Source organism: Rhipicephalus microplus, chromosome 10 (assembly GCF_043290135.1).
Source record: "Rhipicephalus microplus isolate Deutch F79 chromosome 10, USDA_Rmic, whole genome shotgun sequence".
Taxonomy (NCBI): domain Eukaryota; kingdom Metazoa; phylum Arthropoda; class Arachnida; order Ixodida; family Ixodidae; genus Rhipicephalus; species Rhipicephalus microplus.
Window position 1 is genome coordinate 38361176 of NC_134709.1, and position 22857 is coordinate 38384032.

Genomic DNA, 22857 nt, shown 5'->3' on the forward strand with positions numbered 1-22857 from the left:
CAACCACAGCAGCGTCCCGTATTTAATACTGATCCCTTAGAGCCTCCTTTGATTTTGTTAACGTATTGTTACCAACTAATAAAACTCATCTTGGTAAAGACTATTTATTCAGGGTGAACTTGTGCCCAAGAAGTTAAGAAGACAACCTTACTCATAAAATGTTCCTCGCCACCCACACGAATCTCTTCGACCTCTTCTTCTCTCATGCGGCCCTGAACTAATCACACCACGAGCCGTTAGTCTTCTTTTAGTGCGTGGTGTGGTGGCACGTGCAGACCGCCGATGCATTGAGCGCTTTGCTTGTTATTTGACTGGCGGTACTTACAAGTGCAGGAAGCAGGGTGCGTCATCGTCGGATAGTGAGCAACTTTTGGCAGTATCGTTGCGTCTTAGCAATGTATCGTTTCAATTTCTAACAAACTGTTCTAATAATGACATTTATAAAAGACCAAAGTGTTTGTCACTTTAACTAGTATGGGAAGCCCGATTCTTCAGAGAAGTGCTTTACCAGTTGAACACCAGAGAGCACTAATTAAGAAAAATAACATAAATGTACATTTTATTTGAAGAAATCCCAGTACCCGCAATATTTTCGGAACGGAAACAACGCAAACCATCACAACTGCAGAAGTCCTTGACAAACTACAGTTGGGGAAGCTGTAAGTATAATCTGGACATAAGTATGGTAGCTACATAGCAATTCACACTTCACTGGGCAAAGACGACATATGGTTGCACTATGTATTAGATTGGACAATATATTTGCATATTGATATATACTGTCAATCGAACAAATCATGTAGCGACAATAAATCTTAGCCAAAGGTGGGGGAAATTTACAAGGATAGAGGCCTATAAGAATTTAATAAATGTGGAGCAATACTAGAGGAGACCATCACATGTGCAGACCACCAAATAAAGGACAATGTAAAACACAAACATTTCTAAACATTTTGATTGAATAATGTTGCACTAAAATGAATCCAAATGAATCTATGCCCCCTAATAGTCTGAACGATACAAAAGACAGCCGCATTTCCTCCTCATAGGGAGATACACACAAGCCTGCACCAATGTGTACGCACTCAACGCTGACAACAGACGAATGTCCGGTGACCTCACCTATTGAAGAACATTTACGAGTGCACGAACATGACTATTTCAATAGTCACCAAGGCGACTGGCTACTGAACTTCAGTTATCTCGGCAGTCACATGCAATTCACAGTTGTGCAGCCTATCAATATTTTAGAACTTCAAGACGCAAAAAGTATTCTCTTAGAACAACAACCCTGCTTTGCTGCCACAGTGCACCTATCCCCTGGTCCTGTATATATTTCCTACAAAATCACTTATGGAAATATAGCATGAAAACACTAAATAAAATGGTAAGCATTTCAAGTCATTCATTTTCAAACAGACTTTCACCAGACAAAGTTTTTTTTTCGATTATTAGTGACCGCCCCCCCCCCTTCCCATCTCCTCTAGTCACTGTGTGCTTTTTGGCGCAATACGAAAGCATGCAATGTTGATTTGCCCAGTTGGTAAGCATATTCCAGGTGAAACGCGAGAGACATACGCAATGGCTACTTGAATAATGTTGTGCACCATAAGCAGTTAAGTGTTAGCACTGGACCATATACCAATGCTTCAGTTTTATTCCATCCAGGTTGCCCGAAGCAGACCGATTCCAAAGTGCAGTCGACAGTTCGCCTCCAACGATCGGTGATGCCGCAGCTGAACCCCTTAATTGTACTGCGAACGCGCTGAGAGGGTCCACACAGTAATCTCAGTGCCGAACCAAAAGCGTGCCTAGTTGAGCTGTGTATGGTTGAAATAAAAGTGTTGCCCAAGACACGCCAATCGCACGTGCACACACAGAAGAGGCTCCTTGCCGTACAGGTAGATGAATCTGTACCAAGTGCTCCTGCTCTTCATATTGTTTAATGCAAAAGAGCACCAATATGCCACTACATTGCGTAATGTGAAATTGCCATCGCGCATGGTGAAAAATCAGCAGGATTGTGAAACATTGGAGCAAATGTTACGCCAGTGCGATAAAGTCCACCATAGTCGTTAAAAACACTAGATTCACTGTATGGCAACCGAACAGCATACCGTTTTGAGGTGTAATAGATTCTGTACGCATTGGGACTATCAAACAACTTCGTAAAGTCAGGTCTAGGCCACTTTGCACGACATTTCAAGAGCAGTTCGTAGCTCGGGGGGGGGGGGGGGGGTCTAGAGATCACTGGCACGTCACGTGGAGGCAACACAATTAAGATACACTGTCACCCTCTCTTCATACAGTTGTGGTCACAGTGGAGTGATGACGAGGAGAACGCCGAAGGGAGTCCTCACACGGGGTGAAGACAGAAGGGCAGGCCACTGCAATGGGCTTTCTTGTACGGTGCATTCTCCAGAAGGCAAGCTAGACGCGGGAACCAGAAGGTAAATCCTTGAGTGACAAAGAGACGCTATGGCCGCAGGACAGGGTATCTGGAGGAGTGCTTTGCTCCCCAAGAGGCACAGGCCGGGCATGGCAGGCAATATGCGTTTGGACGTAGCATCCGCTGGATAGGATCGAAGGTAAAAAAAAAAACACTAAGAACAAGATTTCACCATTTCGTCTTTCAGGCACACAGGGTTAGCACAGCAATGAAAGTTTACGGTGGCACAGAGTATTCGAGAATGCCGAAACGTTGCTTGGCCTAGGAACGGACGATGAAAGGGGACTTTCATTCTGGTGGTAGAATATTGTACGCAATATACAAAGGTTGTGGGTTTTAATCGCACCTAGGGGGGCAAACTTTTCCTTCACACTTATATTCCATCATAATCACTTCACTACAGTTTAAGACTATGTCCCCTATGCTTTCTTTTGGCGTAATAATTTATTTGATGGTACCTAACAAAGAAATGAGCCTTCAATTAATTCTTTGTTCGTAGTGAGGGCCTCACCTGGCAGAGTTCATGCTTGTATTAATATCTGTGGTTTCAAGTCACAAAAACAACACTATTGCGGGATGCCACGTCGATGGAAGGAAGGACGCATCCCAACATCAAATGTACTAACTGTTTATTAGCGTGGTAGAAGCAGCGCGGCGAGCATGCCGAAACAGAGCTTGAACGTTTAGAAAAACGATTATCTGCCGAGCTTGGAAGCTTGGGTTTATAGCCACCAGTGATGACGTAAGCCTTCGGTGGCGCTGTCCCTTATCGGACGCGTGTAGCCAAGCGGCCTGTTACAGCACGCTGGCTGCGCGGGTTGGTGTGCAGTGGGTCGACACTCGATTATGAGCGACACCGTATAGTGGAATTGCTCTGGACATTTCGACTATCTGGTGTTCTTTAACGTACACTGCACATCACACGGGCCTCTGTCATTTCGCATCCATCAAAATGCAATCAGAACGGCCGGGATCAAACCAACGCCCTTCGGGGCATCAGCCGAGCCACCATTTTCAGCAAGGCGGGCAGAGTTCATACCTCGGGCTAGCATACGAGGGCTTACTCGACAGCAGTCTCGTGCAAAGTGACGTTCCTCCCTCTGGTGAAAAGTTGCACAATCCCCACCGTTGCTACGAATGGTACATGCGAACACTCGTAGGAACCCATGTATAGATATATTAAACATTGTGGAGGGATGTGCCCGTGATCGTGGTTTGAAAGAAAAAAGCGCCAGATGCGTACATTGGAGGTTACCGGTTCAGATCTCGCCGATGGAATGAGTGCTTTTTCGCCCACTGACTCCCTTATTTGGTGTTAAGCTACTTTTGAGATCCCACGATGAACCCTATTTCTTTTGCTTAATTTACTATTTCATTCATTTGGCAAGGTCACATAGAAACACGTTTATGGGGGACAATTGATATGTGGGGTTAAATTTCCCGAAACCACCATATGATCATGAGACTGGTGGGCTCCGGAAATTTCTACCACCGAGGGTTCTTTGACATGCAGCCAAATCTAAGCACACAGGCCTACAGCATTTTCGCCTTCATCGTAAATGCAGCCGCCACAGCCAAGATTTGATCCCGCGACCGGCAGGTCAGCAGCCGAGTACCTTAGACACCAGACCACAGCGGCTGGGCAACTGTATGAAAAAGCCAGATGCCGGCTCAGCCCAGGGACAGTAACATATCAGCCTTTGGACGTTTTTGCGACCTAGACCAAACCCTGTAATACCAGGAAAGTGGCTTCGCAGTGGAGTTTTTGTCCCGTGAGCATACGTCGGTCCTCTGGAGAGTTAAGATGTCCAGCTAGTAGACATGCCCACTTTGTCCAACGGTCGGCGAACTCATTCATGAGTTCACTCAGACTCTCATCAAGCGGCGAGTTTGAGTGAGTCCAGGTGGGCGAGTCCGAGTAAGTCCGGTTGAAGAAATTTTTAGCGAGCGCAAGTCCGAGTGTCTGGGACTCGGGAAACTTTTGACGAGTTTAAGACCGAGTGAGTCCAAAGCACAAGATATACTTCTCGAATGATTCTGAGCGAGTTCCATTGATGTTTCTGATTTATGATTATATGCGCTCATGTTCAGCATTACTGTGAGCCTTACCTGGATTCATGTTTATACTCGCGTCTACTCACAAGTATTCGAAAACAGTATCGTTCATACATCACTTCAATATTTATTAGAGGTGTGAATTACGTAAGGGGGTGCCTTGTACTCAACCCTTTATTAACTCTTCTGAAAGTTCTTCATAAACATATCTTATGCTGTAATCTCTTTTCATAAAAATGTCCTTGCAAGTTTGCAACCACTCTTAACTGGTACTAATATTAGGTACTATAGCAAAAGGCGCCATAATGAGCACCAATTGCGCAATATATTGGTGTTAAATAATATTGACACCACTGTAGCAGAGCTAATTCTAGTCTGACAGACTCGCGAGTCGACTCACTCGGACTCGGACTCAGCTCGAGTTTGAGTCTCAGTGAGTTCATGCGAGTAATATTCTGGTGAGTGAGTCAGTGAGTCCGGTGGAAGAAATTTTTCGCATATACAGTCACTCTATAGATACCGCTGCCACCAGGGTGGTGGTTCACCCCGAGTGCTTGGCTGTGGTCCCTGGTACGCGCGTCCGAGAAGAAGCTAGACTGCCTGCTTTCGTCAGCCCTGTCTTCACCACCTACCTGCTCTGTCATGGCTACATGCGTTGACTTGCTATTCGCAGAGTTCCTCCGAAGATGGCTTCCGTGCGCTCGTATATGCTCGCCGTAGACGTCTCCGACACCTCTGTTGTAGTACTCCAGGGCGAGACGGCTTCAGTTGCGGTTGGACTAGACTTGTGTTTTTTTACTACTTAGGGCTCTGCACATGGGTTGCAAGATGTTTTGCTCCCATTAGTGCGTGTTGCGTGTTTTATTTTCGTGAATTGCTTTGATAAAGTGAGAGAAAAGAGAAAACAGTTTTGCCATTTTTATTAAAAGTGTTGTTGCCGACGCAACGTGCTCTTATTGGTCTATCTATTACGAAGAACCTCATGTCACTGGCGCTCAACATGGGGCGAGGCTGATTTCTGTTCTTTCAAGTGGAACATAACGACCACAACATGGGTATACGTGAGCCTAGTAGCATCGCTGACAAGCTAGGCCTACGTAGACCAATTGAGGGATGTGGATGAGAGAGAAGGAAGCTCGTGACAGAGGAGCAGGCCACCGAACGCGAGGCCGACGCGTGCACGGCGAGCAAGCAGAGCGCGATGCGTGTGCACGACGCGAGCAGGAACAGCGCAATTTGCGCGCACAAGAGCATGAGGGGAAGATGGCTCGCGAGAAGGCGGTGTTACACAAGAAAATTTTGTCGCTTCGTTTACGTCTTGCGGAAGTTTAGGTGCGTTGTGGTGGAAAAAAAGACTTGGCGGTCGTAAACGAGTACTCCCCGCCACTGCAAGAAGGTCCGGGAACCACAATGCCTGTGCTTCAAAAGAAGCAGGAATATCTCGATGATCTATATAAGCTATTAGCAAATATGACAACAGGGCAACAACTGGTCAAAGGTAAACTGGCGTATGCACCATGCATAGATGTTCGCGCGCAAGAGGCTATCGAAACTTTTGCTGAGTACTCTCTCATCAAGCATAAGTGCCACACTTCTAACACCAAGACCGATACGATATGGTTGAGACAAATAAAAATGGAGTTGCAAGCACACCCGAAAGCAAACAAAACGCTGTCGCATGTGCGGGAGACCGTATATGATGACGAGTCAAGGCAGGATTATCCCAATAGAAAGTTATTGTGTTGAACACAGCCCCAAATTCAGCACTGAGATTAAAGAGGGTGGCCAACTGGCGTGGCCTAATCTAATAGTGGAGAGCCAGCTAATACTGTTGACGAGGCCTCTATATTCCCCCCGAGGACACGTCCTCTAATATGTTTAGTCAACAAAACTATTTCAAGGGAAAGCGAGGTGTTTCCACACTTCTCATCCAAGAAGGCACCATTCTGACGCTCGCGTCTCGATGAGCCTCACAAATCCTGATGTGCGGGCAGAAGAAAGGGGAGGCGGTTCGCCAGCATCGCAGTTGTGGTTTACCCCGAGTGCCTGGCAGAGGTCAAGAGTCAGAGCGGTCTGCTTCGCTTGACGTCAAGCTTTCATGGTCCAAGGAGCCAGCGGGAGGGTATCGCAGCCACCAGGTCAAAGTCGTGGATTGTCCCGCGTGCTTGGCTGTGGTCCCAGGTCCGCGCGTCCGAGAAAGACTGCCTGCCTTCGTCGACCCTGTATTCGGCACCCGCATGTGCCGTCGTGCCTACATCTGAGCGTCACCTAACTTTTTGCCGAACTCCCCCGAAGATGGCTCCTCGTTGCTCATACCTGCTCACCGTAGACCTCTCCGACACCGTTTCAGTTACGGTTGGACTAGACCTGTTTTCGCGACGGTTTAGGGCTCTGTACATAGGTTGTAAGATGTTTTGTTTCCAATAGTGCGTGCAGTGAGCTTTATGTTCGTGTGCTGCTTTGATAAAATGAGGCAAACAGAAACAGGTTCGCCATTTTTAATAACAGCTTTGCTGACCTCGAGGCAACATACTCTTATCGGTCTATCTACTCCGAAGAGCCCCACTACAAAATGGCAACAGGACTCTTGACTTGACAATTCTTAACTTACGCGTGAACGTGTCGAGCTCTTTGTAGAACGATGCAGGGAATGCATACCGACTTTCTGCATGCGCCGGGAACTGCGTTAAGCCTAATTCAAAAGCTAATGATGAGGTAATAAAGATAATTAGGAGCTAATTAAGCCCAAATAACTAGCAGGGAGATTGTGGGTTCATATCAGGAGTGTATCAGTCTTGATACTATCAAAAGAAACCTGGAAGCTGATGACAGAAGCAAAATACGTTTCATACGCCTGACAAAGACCTTCGTACCTGTAGTTCGTCAGAGACACAAATTTGTCTTTTTTTGCAGATACAACAAGCAACGAAAGTCTAACACGTCATGTACCACATGCGCGCTAACAAAAGAAATACTGTAATAAAAATTGGCCCTGTATCTGCATGTTGCACTGCAAATGTCGCCGAAAGACGGTAGTCTTGCATCTGGAGAGAGTCAACAAAACGTTCATTTGATGTTCTGCGCAAGAAAATCGGTGAATGGTATTCTGGAGGTGCTGCGTTAGAGTGCGTCGAGCATACAGCGGAGGCGAACGAGCGCATCAAGTCACGTCACACGTGAGACACGAGCGCTATCTGGCAGTTATCCTGGAAAACGAATCGTGCGGCGTGCGCGCCCGTCTTGGAGGCGACAAGGTGCAGAACGCAAGGTGACGGGTACGTGTTACACCCCTGTCGTCTTGATTGATTTATATGTGGGGTTTAACGTCCGAAAACCACCATATGATTATGAGAGACGCAGTAGTGGAGGGCTCCGGAAATTTTGACCACCTGGGGTTTTTTAACGTGCACCCCCCTGTCATCTTAGCAAAGCGACGGAAACTCTTGCCTTTTCGTGCAAGCGTTGCGTGATCAGCGCAGCATGATAAACGCTATGGTTCTTAGAATTACTTATGTGTGCCTTTTCCAGTATAAAGCCACACATACAAAATATGGACGTGCTGTTATGGTGTCTCAGATATGTGATAATTGCTTTTTAATTGACAATCACACAAGTATGAACGCTGAATCTAGAGCAATTTCGGGGGGCGCTGCGGATGGGGTCGGCCTTTTGGAGTATCGTTTGATCACTTTGGTGCCGTTTAGGGTACCGTTAATAACAGACAAACAGGACACACCAAAATTTTTGATAGGCAGACCAAATACACGGATAAACAGATGGACAGACCAAACAGACATATAGACAGACCAACATTTTTGCGTCAAAGGTCCTCAAGAAAGACTATCGTTTTTTAAAAGCAAGCAACACATAATAAACATAACATATGGCAGATACGTAAGTCATGCACATAGAAAGAAATATAGGAACAAAACTGGATGCATCATATACTACAATTGAAACGACATACTTTCCGCATACTAGTGTATATGTCACGGCCCTATGCTACCTACTTTTTTCACACAATATAGATTAGTGATAAAGAACTTTTGATAAAAAGAAATCAATTTTTTAATGTCCTTAGACTGACGTAAAACTGCAAGCCATTTTGCAATTCATTAGCCATTCGTGTTGGTTGGTAATGCAGCGTTTGTTTTCCGCAATTCGTCCCATTTCTTTGTAAACGCTGCAAGTTTATTGTAGCAGGATAACGTTGGTCATTTTTTTTTGTTTATACCACTCGCTTACAGGTGCAATCATAAAATTAGTATTAGATTCATTATTAAAACGGTGTTATACATTGCATGTGTTAGTACTATAGATTCTCTCAGCCTCTTCGCAAAAGTTTTGGCAATCTCTCTATAATAGAAGCATTCTGCCAACCTCAATCTCTCCATTTTATTAACAATAGAACAAAGTCGCCATGTTCAGGGAGCTGCAGGCAGTTTCGTTATTTACAGCTTTGTTGGGCCTTTCTTGCGTTTCAACGGGATTGATTGATTGATTGATTGATTGATTGATTGATTGATTGATTGATTGATATGTGGGGTTTTACGTCCCAAAACCACTATACAATGAGAGACGCTGTAGTAGAGGGCTCCGGAAATTTCGACCATCTGAGGTTCTTTAACGTGCACCCAAACCTGAGCACACAGTGCAGGCCTGCAGCATTTTCGCCTCCATCGAAAATGCAGCCGCTGCAGCCAGGATTCGATCCCGTGACCGGCGGGTCAGCAGCTGAGTACCTTATATACTAGACCACCCCGGCAGGGCAAGGGACTTAAGAAATACACGGGGGACCCATAGAATTGTGCATTGCATGCACCAGACGTGGAGCTGCAAGCAAGAGCCAGCCACCTGTCAAACATCGCAGGACGTGATGCACCTGTTTTACAGCACACAACAAACTCAAGGTGCGTAGCGTGCACACAACACTTTGCGACACACCATCCTCATTTGGAGACTTCCGAGCACCAATCCTGCGCAGTACTGGCAGGTAAACCACTATGAAGTTTGAGCTAATAGTAAAATAAGCAGTCTTGTTACCTAAAATTTGTTTATATAACTTATGGCTGAAATATTTTGCTACCTACACATGTTTTGGCAAAGGCAGTAGTGCTTAGAAAACGCCAGGCCTGCACGAAAGGCGCAGCAGTCACAGCGAAAGCTAGAAGACCGGCCTTTCAGAGCCTTTCCTGAACACTCATTGGGTAGCTGCTGTAAGCACCCTTGCCTGGTACCCACTACGGCATTATTAATGATAATTTGTGGGTAGTAGGCTGGCGTTCACTCTGCTATCCTTCGTCACTCTTCTGAGAAGTGTGGTGTTCACCGAACACTTGCAAGAAATTCTGTGCCGATTGTTCGTACAGTGGCTGACGACAATCAAGAATTATGCCTGGCTTGGGTGTGCCAGAATTAATAGGTGATCAAGAACAAGCTTATGTAATGAGTTGGAGCATAGGACAACCCACTCGTTACGCTATTCGCACTGTGTGACGCGGCGCCTGTTATTTTTTTTTTTTTTTTGCTCTTCTAAAAGGCTTCATTACTCATATTAACTTGATTCCTTCCTCGACATCAAGCCTGCCTAAGGCAAGTTTGCGAACAAGTCCCAAAGCACCGGCGCGGCTCATGGGTAGAATACTGGGCTGGCACGCAGTGGACCCGGGTTTGAATACTATTGTGACATTGGTATTATTTTTTTATGACATTGGTATTATTTTGTTATGAGATCACAACCCGAGTTGTGATCTCATAACAGCTTTCACTATAAAAGACGTTTGGCACGGTGTGTTTCAACAGAAACTTTATAGCTTTTTTTTGGAAATGCTCACTGCCAGCAGATAGCTAACGCATATTATTTGTGTGGATTGTTGAATTCAACCAACGAAAAAAAAATGTAGACTTTGTGATTGTACAATAACTGCATTATTTGAATTGTAACTGAAATGAAGTTCTGCGAATTGCAGTAAGTTATTTTAACACTTACCCTTCCCTCAAGCTTGGTCCACGGAACTTTGGCACGAAATTGCGCAAACTTCAAGCATTTCTAGAAAGTCTATACTAATGCGTCTCAAAAAGAGTTATCTATAAAGAGTGCACTTCATACTGAAGTAGCCAAAGAATAAATGAAAGCTCCTTGAACAAGGGGAGGCTATAAGTACTAGATAGCACATTAAAGGAGCACTGACAAAATTTTGAAGGCAAGCTAATGAGCAAGAGAACTACGTGGAGACATACACAACGTATATGAATATGAAGTGCAAACATAGCCTAGAACATATATTAAGTCAATAGTAAAGTGCATACCGCGTGAAAGAGAGATGCGGAGCCCCCTTGCGACGCCTACATCAATGCGGTGGCAATGTAAACACGAGTTCCCGTTGGCTGTTTACCTGCACGCACCTCGTGCTTGCCCGTGCCAGATCTCGCGCGCTCGCGGCGCTCAAATTTCGCGTGGTCACGTGGCCAGCAGCGTTTACTTTGCCACCAGAACTGCTCCCGCCTAGCTTGGTGCTCTTTGAAATCAGAACTGCGACTGGGTGCTCTAAAAGTGCGCCTAAATAAATAACCTTCTGCAAACAATGTTTACAGCTCTGATAAGTGAGTCATAAGCTATACCTTCTGGGGGAAAAGGTACAGAAGTTGTGCCAGTGCTCCTTTACATTACCTTGCAAACTTAAATGTTTAGCAGCGCTAGAAAACTACGGCGAATGGCAATATACTCTGAACATGCTCCACCCTTTTCCAGCACGCCGTGGGCTCACCTGCCAGGTTGTTGTCACTAACGAAGCTCGCAGCAATGATGGCCGTTTCAGTGGTCTTTGCCGAATCGTTGGTGGTGCACCTCTGCAATGTTCCCCGTTTTGCATTCCATTGTCCAGGTATCCTCTGCAAAGCTCAGTCGACATGTCTCGTAGTTAACAAGTAGAAATGAAAACATGAGATTCTCTTTTCCAAAACTACGGTAACACTATATGCGTGTTCGACAGAGTTCCTAAGGTGCACATAAAATTACAACCACGGGTGTCTGCACTTCACTCCAGTCCCAGCTATATGCCGCAGCAATACCACGCCTCTGGGTGCAAGCGTCATGAAAAGCTCAGCCATATGTGAACGAAGTCTGAGATTGTATGAAGATTTGGAACCTGTTCCCAATCGCTTGAAAGAGTCTATGTAATGGTCACCAAAATTCGCGGTTTTCGAGCAACTCGACAAAATATAGAAGCAGAGCTACAGGACGTATACTGTGCCTGCATGTACATGAAAATTGGACTGTAAAAAGCTGTTTTAGTACAAGATAAACCCTGAAATTACTGGCTATAAACCTGCCTGCCACCAACCACCATTTTGTCATGGCCGGTACGAAATAATGTGCAGCACGAAGCAAAGTGGTCTTTTAGCAAAGTTTCAGCACCTGAGAACTGTGTGGTTTCAATGCCAAGCTGAAGAAAGCCGATATTTCTCGACAGCGCGAGTAGCAGGGTATGGAACTAAATCGTCCACTGGGATTGACTGGAATGTAGATGCTCGCAAAGCAAGCAGCTTATATGTCACAGCTCTCATGTGCATCACTGTTGCTAGACTCTCAGTACACTTGGTTAGTAGTTACACGGCCGCTGGATCAAAGCGCACAGGGTGCGGCCTGCTGCGTGCGCCCGAAACAGCGGGAGAGGCCGAGTTCATTCGCCTGCCGCCGCGGCGCTACCGGTCAAGGACAATGAAAAGCGGCGGAGTTGCGGTGCGCGCGCGAATTCCCGGGATGTTTTAACTCGCGACTCTTCGTGCTGCAAGCGGACACTTTGAACTTGATATCCTCGCAGTGCTTTGTTCCACCCTACTACGGGACCCATTCCCTTGTGACAAATGGTTTATCGCTACTAAGGGAGACGGAGTGGCCTCGACTAAGCCATCCCGCCCCTGCGACAGTCAGCTTTAAATTCATGCTTATGACAAGTTTGCCCCGTCCTCAGGCCACAGGATTAATACACGTATTTCATATTATTTTACAAAAGGACTTGAAAGAACTTTCAGACCCCTTTTACGGCATTTAACTATAGCACAACGTTTTAGCTTCTCGTTCAAATCGCTTTTCAATAAAGGCCATCATTTTATGTTTGCTTTTGTCCGCTGGCGCGACGGTAGATTACATAACCTTCAATTCATTCCAGTGTATTTTAGGAGCTATAATAACTCTAAATTAGCGTCCGTCTGCATATTTCCCGTTCGAAGACTGTTGAATGTGAAATTGTCTTCTTTGCTGTGCATGTGGAAATAATGAAAATGCCGGGTATTGTGCTTACAATGAAACGTGCGTTTATTAACTGGAGCTCTACAATCTCTAAAAGATCAGTATATTTTCTAATACAGCAGAACAATTTTGCCTGCATTACAAGGTAAAAAAATGGAGGTGCCATGGTCCTCAAAGGCGCAGAACTTTTATGGAGAGGGGCTTGTGTGCCAGCCTTACAAGACGTTGCACAGTGGCACTCACATTCCCTGCCCAGTTAGCGAGGAGTGGTCGAAGCAGCTTTTTAAAAAAAAACATCACAGATCTGGTTCGTGTGCTGAAGGCTGCCCGAACCACACCGTAGTGCAGGGCAGGTAACCAAATGTGGAAGGAGGGCTGAGTGAAGAAGTTTACACAGATTTCCACTTCTTCGAACTTCAGTGTCTTTCATCACTTCACTGACAAAGTCACATGCGAGTTTGCAAATTTTCACGATCCCCATGTTGGGATACCGAAGTTGTCCGTTATCGATTTTCTTCACTAAATCGTAGATGCTGCCACACGGTTTCGTCTCTTGCAGGAGAACCTTGCATGATTCACAGGGCAACTGCAAGTAATTAAATCAAGCCAAGTAAAATTTTCATCAAAAGTACTATGCAACAAGTATGTAGGCTCCTTTTCTTACTTCGCTTAGCTAAAGAAAAATATTATCTAAATTTCGTAAAAGTGGGAATGAAACAACCTGCGGCAAAAAGAGTGGCATACACGCATATCTGGTGTCGACCCTTACAGTGGTGGCACATCGGCGGGGTGGGACCCGCATCCTGATTCGGGCCGGAACCCTGGCTCCGGACTGACCTGAGTTTTTCTTCACTCGAGGTCAGCCTGGAACCCTGCCCTTGGTTTTTAGTGGCGAAAGGGAGGGCAAAAGGAGAAAAATATGAGAAAGAGGGAGAACTTCTGGTTCGCATATTATAGTTAACATTCGAAGAAGGCGAAAGTAAAGTGAACATTGTTTAAGACTGGCTGGCGCGCTAGCGACGCGTTCGAAAGCAGCAAATAATGCAAAGCTTAAAAATAACCGTCCTTACCTTCTCCTCACATGCACGCGCGATGTATCCAGCCAGGTATACTAGGGGTGCTAGTTCGAGGTCATCCGGCACAGCAAGCCAAACATTTAATACTTCTAGCTCATAGGAAAGCCGCTTAGCACCGAGGACGACCGCAAGTGGCACGGCCGCGGTGTTGCCTTCTCGGGCTTTGAGTTTTAGAGGTGCATTTGTTTCGGAGCTATGGGGAGCGTTTCCACTCTTAGCAGCTTGGAGGATTCCAACCTGGGGAAAAAAGTGCGTAGGTTACATGGGTGTGCTCTCCAACAGGCACCAAATATACCTTCAACAGCTTTTCGGCTGTGAAGACCGCGGTTTTTGCATCAACTTTATCGTTGCCTCCGTTAAACTGTCGAAAATAACTGAAGAGGGACTCCACGGGGTCGCTGTTCAAGGCACGGGCCAAGACGTAGCGAAAGCTGGAAAAAAGTTTGTTTGATACCTAAGTCAATACACATATACGTAACTGCGATAAAAAATATGAAGGTGAAAAAAGAAAAACCTACTTGTTGTCTAATAGATGTTGAATCAATGCCACAGTTGACCTCGTCGTCATTATCGTTGCCTCGCATGTTTCTTTCGTCATTTTCTTTTTTGTTTTGCCACCAGAAAGCTGAATCTCCTCGATGTACGTGATGAAGTCTACTTCAATCCACGAAAGACGGTCGTCGTCGATCAAGTAGAATGGTTCTTCTCTTTGAACGCGCGGCTTCACAGCGCCAATATTGTGAAGGTCATACCATTTCGACACCATTTTCATGAAGGTGATGGTGGGCAAACATTCCTGAAATTCTGTCGCATCAGGGTGGCATTGCAGGCTTTCTTGTAGGAACTCAAGTGTTGCTATTACGACTGGGGAGAAAACTTGCGTAGCCCTTGACACTTTCATCTTTTCTAAGTTGTTCGGTTCAACGTGTGACTGTGTTAGGAACCTCACTGGCTTTACGAGTAGCTGTGACTGAATGCTGAGTAGCTTCTTCAAGTACAGTCCACCTTGAATTAGATTATCTCCGTCCATCATCTCTCTTTCCACAAGATTATTTCTGAGGTTCTTGATGAGGTGATTCGGATGAAAAGACAAAAAAAGAGGATCACCCTGTCGCAATGGATGTGACACTACATGCGCAAGCATTCCGTCCTCGGAAAGGCTCTTGAAGAGCGCAACATTTGACTGGTGATTGTCGGTAACAATCCTCGTTACACGGAAACCCACATCTTCGACTGCCTTCATGATATTCATTGTCATAGAACGAAGTTGCTCACTCCTGAGGTACCGGGTAAAGAAGTACCCAACTGTTATTACATAGGCAGTTGATAGCCCTCGCAGGACGAAGCACAACAACCTGTTCACCATTTCAGGCGTTGCACATGATTGCTGCTCAGGACCCATGTCAACGAGACCGAAAACCTTATGAAGTTGGCGATCATACACAACTTTCTGCTGTATTGCCATTTCATCGATGATTAGGGAGCAGAAGATTTCTTGTTCGACTTGTAGCGCTTGAAACTCTGCGCGGAGGCGTTCTGTTATGAGTGATGCGACGCATATTTCGCCTGTTGAGTGCCCGATGTACTTCAGTAGTGTGGCACGACAAGGCAACTTAAACAGGCCTCTTGTTGTCACATACTCGTAACCTTTGTTGGAGCACGCTTTCCAGAGGACGCACTCCCTCAGAATTGATTCAGTGTACGCTGGCTTCTTGGAAGCGAAATTGGACACTTGACTCTTGATAAATTCGGCGGTTTTATGGTCTTCGTCTGCGGCTCTTAGTACACTCACAAAACAGGCGATTTATTTGTTGCTTTCGAAAGCTTGAAGCCGTTCACGAACCGTATCGTGCTGGCTTTGGAGCGTCTGCAGTGACTTATCGAGGCGCGAAATTTTCCGCTGCAGGCGGTTCGTCGTTTTCTTCGCATCCTCTATCATCCGCTTAAGGTCAAGGTCTGTTTGAGACATTTTATCTGTACATGAACTGGTTTGGCACATACTATCAGCAAGCAATGAACAGTCCCACGTTCCGTCCGAAGACCCGCTTGGTGCAACATGTTCTTGATCTCCGAAGAGATCAGGCTCGGCATCTTCATGCCTGTTTTCATCTGGGCCATTTCGTGCACTCTTTTTCGCGCAAGCTGATGAACCACCTACTGGTACTTCTCTTCGAGGCCACTTTCTTATCCTTGGAGCCCTTGGCTTTTGCATATAGGACTGATAATTGGGGAACACCGTCGGGATAGCAGTTGGCAGGAGCATTCGCAGTTTGGTGCCTTTCTTATAGTCATTTTCGGTGAAGTGAAGGGAACAAACCGAAGAGCGGTCACTGGGTACCCACCTCGTTTCTTTTCCGCCAGATCCCTGCCGGGAGATGTTGGTGAGCCATGCTTGTCGTCGTTCAGCGCTCGATGGAAATTCATGGCAGCTCAAACCGGGATTTTTCTTTGCGTTCGACGCGCACAGTGCAACACAGCAGTTTTTTGGCATACTAACTGGCCACTCTAACTACCTAGCTGGACTGTGAGGCAGATCGCATCAAGCTGAACACGACTATATTTGTTTGGAGCATGTAACCTCAATCCGCGGTGAAAAATTGGCACGAAAATGCCGCGTTCACCGTAGTGAGCCCGCGCGTCTCTTCGGTGTGTCCCCTAGCGCACCCCGCGAAACTTGCGGCCGCAACTGTCAACAACGCTCGTCCTCCCTCGCCAATGCGCGGCGGCTCCACGCAGCAGGCCGCACCCTGTGCGCTTTGATCCAGCGGCCGTGGTAGTTGCTTGACAAAACGCACTAATATATTTCCAGCTTGTTAGTGAACTTACAAGCACTAACTTACTCAGCACGGGTTATGGCCACAAAATCAGTGTCATGGTCCCTTCAACAAAAGGTCTGTGGCTCAAACACATGAGGGTTCGGATACTGGCATGTTGTCCTGTCTTCGGTTTCCTTGTTCTCAATTTGTCCAACAAATCTTAAGCTATGCACCAGTTCAACCAACATTAAATTCTGCCAAAGGATATTCCCTTCTTCATTCACCATATTGCTCGAAGTATAAGTGACTCGATCATGAGAGATAGTGTCGAGAGGATGTCAACCAGAAAGACCTTTCAGTGTTAGCAGGGAAATGCTATGTGGGAGGGCCGATGTGCGCTCTTCTGGCGCAAACGAATACCTTAGCAGGTTGCGTAAGTAGAGGAGCTGTAATGACATAGAAGTCAGTTTGCAGTCCTGAATACGCACGATATATAGAGAGAACACGCCAGAATGTGGCAAATAGCCTCCGACATACTCATATATCCCAAAAATAAATGAAAACACTCATGCTTGTTCGTGTGTATTGTTGCCCCCAGCCCCTAAACACACGCGCGCCCATCTTTATGATGCGTTAAATGTGACGATAGCTTAATAATGCGCCACCTTGCTACGGCGCTCGTGCGCCGCGAAGTGCCGCTCTTAATCAATTTTACAGTATCCTATTTTTCGTTGCGCATGCAGGCACACACGCATGCGCACGAGAGAATGGAAGAGTGACATTTTGCACAAAGCTATTCACAGCACACAAAGATGTTTCACTTGCCATACCTGCCTCATACTCGAGAGTTGCCCGCAAAATGTAGTCAGTTCAGCTTTTTTTTTTTCTCAGCAACGGAGAGGCGAGTGTCCTTTCATTTAGCGGCAACACAGTATATTTTCGACAGTGACTGTCTCGAATTGGCATGTATCTGGTTTGAGGATTGCATGTTTCCACTTGCATTGCTCATGATTGCACTTTCATTTACAGGTTTACAGCATACACTCGCAAAAAGCTACCAAGCAGCAAATAGAAGCCGGATGTTTTGCATATCAGGATATGAGCTCTATCTCCTTATGGTGCGAGAAGTTCCCCAACAGCACTTGAACACCGATCCGGGACTTGCATGCACCCACACAGGAACTGTGGGCCACCTCCTTGCGTTGAACGTACTAATATGACCACCAGGAACTGAAAGGCATGCAGATGACGAACACTCAGGAAGTAAGAAAAGTGGAAAAAACTGCACACCACATACCAATCCACACTGCTGCAAGGTCCAAAGGTAATACATGCACAATCTCCAAGTTCACAATCATTGCAGAGCAGGCTTGACGTAAACTGGAGGGTAAGCATCGCCACAGGAGTAAAACATGGAAGGATAAGGACTGCAACATAGTATAAGGGGAACTGTTAGTAGTAGACTCAAAAGTAGACGAATATAAAAAACTCGCCTGCCCTTCCCTCGTGACATGGACACTACTCACCGGGGCTGTCGAAACAATTTTATGGAGGTTAACATGAGAACAATAAGTAGTTGAGACAACTCTGACATGTGGTGTTTAACGTCCCAAAACCAACATATGATTATGGGAGACGTTATAGTGGAGGGCTCTGGAAATTTTGACCATCTGGGGTTCTTTAACGTGCACCCAAATCTGAGCACGCGGGCAGTTGAGCCAACGCTGAATAGTACGTATTGCATCCACAGAAACCATGCTCCGTAGCAGAAGTACTAACTGACACGAAACAGTGGCTCCGAATGCAATGGCATACGAAGCGGGCCCTCCACACGAAGAAAATTCAAGAGGACTTATAACAGCTACAACCTGCCTAACGTTAGCTAAAACCTGCTATGTGTCCGCTAAAGCTATGTCTCCACTAAATATGTCCATCGCTGCGCAACTTGTGTGGTGATGGGGATCTCTAGATGTCTTCCTCGAACTCTAAGCTCGTCCTCACTTGATTCATGTTCGTTTTGAAGAGTTTCGAACGGCGTGTTTTTTTTTTTTTGTAGCGCCGGTGCGCTCTCATGTGCGCGTGACGATGACGTCATAGGACCGACTAGTGACACTAGATGCGATTTTGTGTCTGATATAACGATACTAACGAAACCAAACCTGCCTGAAACTAGTTGGGAAGGCCTACGTTATGCATACATGCGGCGGACCATCGCAAAATTTTTTTTCGTAGAATAAATTCTTCCTGACTCCATCCAAACGCCTTCCAGTGATGCTTTGCTTGAATCATCAATTATTATTGCTCAACAGTATCAGATTGCGTAGCTTACATCCTAATTTGATATTTCACTTGCAATTTTTTTAGGGGCGAAGCTCCATAAGGCGTGGGCTGTGCGTCCCCTGTATGTAGCCACCTCTCGTTTAGTTTTTGCAGTGTTCACTAGATGGCGGTGCCATACCTTGTATGTAGCCACCTCTCGTTTAGTCCTTGCAGTGTTCACTAGATGGCGGTACTTGTAGCTGATGATGAAAAGATGCAAGATGTTATAAACTAGACGGCAGTACTTGAAGTTGATGACGAAAGATGCGAGAAGTTATAAAATGGGAAGGATGTCACATATGGTGCGTGTCATTTGTGGAAGGCAATCGTTTGATTTAGTGCGGCGACGTACGCTAGGGGGAGCGTTGTAATACAATCAAGTGGGCAAAACGTACGGAGGATTCATGGTTTACGAGGTTTACCTTCAGAGCTTCGCCCACTCATCATCATTCACTTCGTGAATATGGCGGCACTTTTTTTAATACGACACTTTGATGGTAGCGTAGCATAACCACTAGGAGCATGCACTTCTGTCACGTTCGCTTGCCAGGTGCATTTTCCCCAGAGCACATGCACATTGGCTTGGGCAAAAGTATGTCCGAAATCACGATTTTGCTAAAACGGGCAAATTCAAATCGATTCTCAAAGTTGGACTCACTACTAGAAAGTGCTGGGTGGACGAGAAACAAATTTTAACATGCTAAAATCGACGACCCAGCGCATCGATCACCGGTGATCGATTTGAATAGGCGGGGTAACGAAAGAGTTAAAAAAAAAGCAGGGACACTCTTCGCGTTTATTGTATGTACTATCGGCATCGAATGAAACGCGAACAGTGGAGCGCGTGGCACAAGCCTCATCAATGGCATAGCGCGTGCCGTCGACCAACCATTGGCACAGACAGGCCCACACATCCGGTGTGGCAGCACTGCGTGATCCCCCTATTTCTGCTTGTGTTCCAGGTATGGTGTTTGAAAGGAATAAAATAAAAACACACAGAGGTTAAACTACTGAAGCCGAAGGCGAGTATTGTAACACGGTTTGTCATCACGGAGTCCATCATGAAATTCCTGGCTAATTCAATATATAGTAGACAAAAGCCGGTACGAAATGCTGGAAATTTCACATTGTTTCACTTCGTGCTGGTAAAGTGAAACAATTTGCGCTCTTTCCCGAAGAAACACTCGGCACTTCCAGGTAAAGTGACGCGTTTTCGGGTCCGTCTTCCAAAGAAGGGTGCAGGTGAAGCAGCGCTGGTGAACGAGATGCGACGATCGTTTGAAAATCAACCGCAAACCGACTATATTTCTCTTTTTGTTTTATCGTGACAAGTTGCCGATTCCACTGCGACGCTAAAGTAAAAGCAAGGAATTGCGAATGATACGATCAAAAGCGCTTGGCACGCTCAGGATGGCCACCATTACCACCATACGAAAACTAGGGCTGAAACGGAGATAATGCACTTTAGGGGGATCGCCCAGTGCTGCCAAACCGGATGTGCACGCCTGTCAATAGTGATGACTGGACGGCCAACACTATATACTGTTTCTAATGCTTGACACACGCGCTCCGCTGTTCGGGTTTCATTTGATGCCGATATTACAGCCGATCACAAATGTTTACGGACCGCGCAAGTGAGTGGCCAAAAGCCTCTTAGCGGCACTTCCGCTACGTCAGCGGTGGTAGACAGCACCGCCGCAGCCGAGAAGTCTTCCTCTCTTAATCTATGGCCTGTCTTTTCTGACTGAATACAAGTAACTTTCATATTTAATTTTTTTAACGCGACGTGCTTTTAGGCATCTGCGTCTACGTGCTTCAGCTTCGAAAGTAGCCTATATTCATAAATTATCAATCGCATTTTTTTAAAAGTGGCTGCCACCTAGCCACCGGAACGCCGTTTGAGGCATGCCGTGATATCTTTGATCCCGCTACAAAAATAGAAATTTGACTGTCTTAAAAGCGATTCGCGTGAAAACTGTGGACTAACAATGCGCTATGTGGCAGTAGAAAATGGAAAGGCCAGTGAATAACAAGAAGAACCATTTTTGGCCTAGCACCACGGCCAATGTTAGACGGCACACCGACCGCTAGGGGGCGCGGAGGCTGTGCTCGCGTCGGCCGAGAGCTTTTGTGGTTGACTGTACTGTTTTAGTCATGGAAAACAAACCACATACTCGATGCAACGCCGGTAGCACGTCCCCCGTAGACTCCGTCGGCAACAGCTAGAGCAGATGTACCAATGCTATTATATCTTGTCAAGTTGTATAAGTTGTATCATGTCGTGTTAGTTATACTTTTTATTCGCTGCTGCCTGTACACTCCCCCAGGTCCCTTCAAGCTGTTTTTCAACAGCTTTTTTGCCTGGGGAACCCCCAACTTTTTGTGTTGGAAATAAACCCAAACCTAGAACCTAGCAGACACGCCGTGAGCACGGGGCGCGTCAGTGCGTACACGTCGGCAAAGTAAGTGTGGATGGGCGAGCGACGACCGCAATCTCATAGAACTGTATCGCCACGCTACCTGAAATGGCGAGTGCGCATGCGCGTAATTTCATTTTCACATCCACATCTTTAATTGATTTGTGGGGTTTAACGTCCCAAAACCACCATATTATCCTGAGAGACGCCGTAGTGGAGGGCTCCGGAAATTTCGACCACCTGGGGTTCTTTAACGTGCACCCAAATCTGAGCACACGGGCCTACAACATTTCCGCCTCCATCAGAAATGCAGCCGCCGCAGCCGGGATGGAAGGTGAAATAGGGCGCCCGTGCACTGGGCGCGCTTTTGAGCTTCGCAGGCAACCGTCAGAAGGCGCAGCGGTGCTTTTTCACACGCGCTCTCATGGTCCGCGAAATTTTGACCGCCACTGTACGTGTGACGTGAACAAATTCTTGTCATGCAAAATGCCCTGGTTCTATCCCTACAAGGACCGATATTGGTTATTAGTTATTGTTTTACTTGTATACTTTGTTCTCGCTAGCGAACAACGTTGATTGTTTGCTCTACCAATGGCGCTTACGTAGACACTGAAACAGCGTACTAGAAGTGCACTGACACACGAATTCCTGCGAAGGATGCTTTTAACACTAATGCGCTAGACATAGCTGTGTCTCTGAAGCTAGCCGCGTGCATTTCACCGCCACCACACTCCCGTCGAATTGAGAGCATCAGGGCTTTAAGAATGAAGGCGGCGCCTAGAGCTCAACGCCGCATGTAATCACCTGGTCCGCTGCAAGCGAGTAATAATGTATGGACGTGAAAACGTAAGCATTCGCACTCACCACTTCAGACGGCGCGGCGATGAAGTTTTATCAGACTTCGGTCGTTGCTCGCACGTGCAGACGGGTGACCGTGACCGCACCTGTAACGAGAGCTAGTTAGATGTGCAATAAAAGAACGCGTCGAAAAATAAACGCAGTCTCACGAGGAACGCTTCGAGCGTGATGCCACGGCTGGTCCACGTTAACTCTGTGGTCTAGTAGCGAAGTCGAAGCTAAAAAAGAGGGCAGGGGTTAACACGGCAAATGATGCCAGCTAGAACGATTGGCAAAAGTTCTAACCCACCTGCGTGCTGCCGAAGACGAAGCTCGCAGGGGTCCTCGAGGAATTCCAGGCGACGCTGTTTCTTCTTACGTATACTTCCACAAGTCCAGGTAAAGTCCACACACACATTACAAGAAAAAAAAATTGAAACGCGACTTCGTACGTACTAATACTATCGCACGCCCAACGCCTGAACATCACGGCCAGCCATCCATGGCGCCGAAGAACTGCCGTCCACAAAAATGCTCAGCATCACGAGCAGCAAGTGAAAAATGGAAGTCCGCTGCCCGCGTCTAACACTAACGGAGACGCTGCGCATGCGTTGTGGCAGACAAATCTGGTCGCGCCATTGCGTCACGATATCGTTCGTCACCGTCTTATCGGCGAGATCAGTGCGCGGCGCGCATT

General features: G+C 46.4%; 2 long non-coding RNA genes across 2 annotated transcripts; both read right to left on the reverse strand.

The window, feature by feature from the left end:
* Nucleotides 1-532: 532 nt before the first annotated feature.
* LOC142774361 (uncharacterized) lies at nt 533-22703 on the reverse strand. Its single transcript, XR_012886357.1, has 5 exons — nt 22471-22703; nt 22331-22399; nt 22188-22267; nt 11272-11395; nt 533-2572 (listed from the first exon to the last, which is right to left on the reverse strand). It is a non-coding gene; the product is annotated as an uncharacterized LOC142774361 (long non-coding RNA).
* On the reverse strand, nt 12798-15103 carry LOC119179567 (uncharacterized). The gene is made up of 2 exons (XR_012886499.1): nt 13826-15103; nt 12798-13341 (listed from the first exon to the last, which is right to left on the reverse strand). It is a non-coding gene; the product is annotated as an uncharacterized LOC119179567 (long non-coding RNA).
* Nucleotides 22704-22857: the final 154 nt, after the last annotated feature.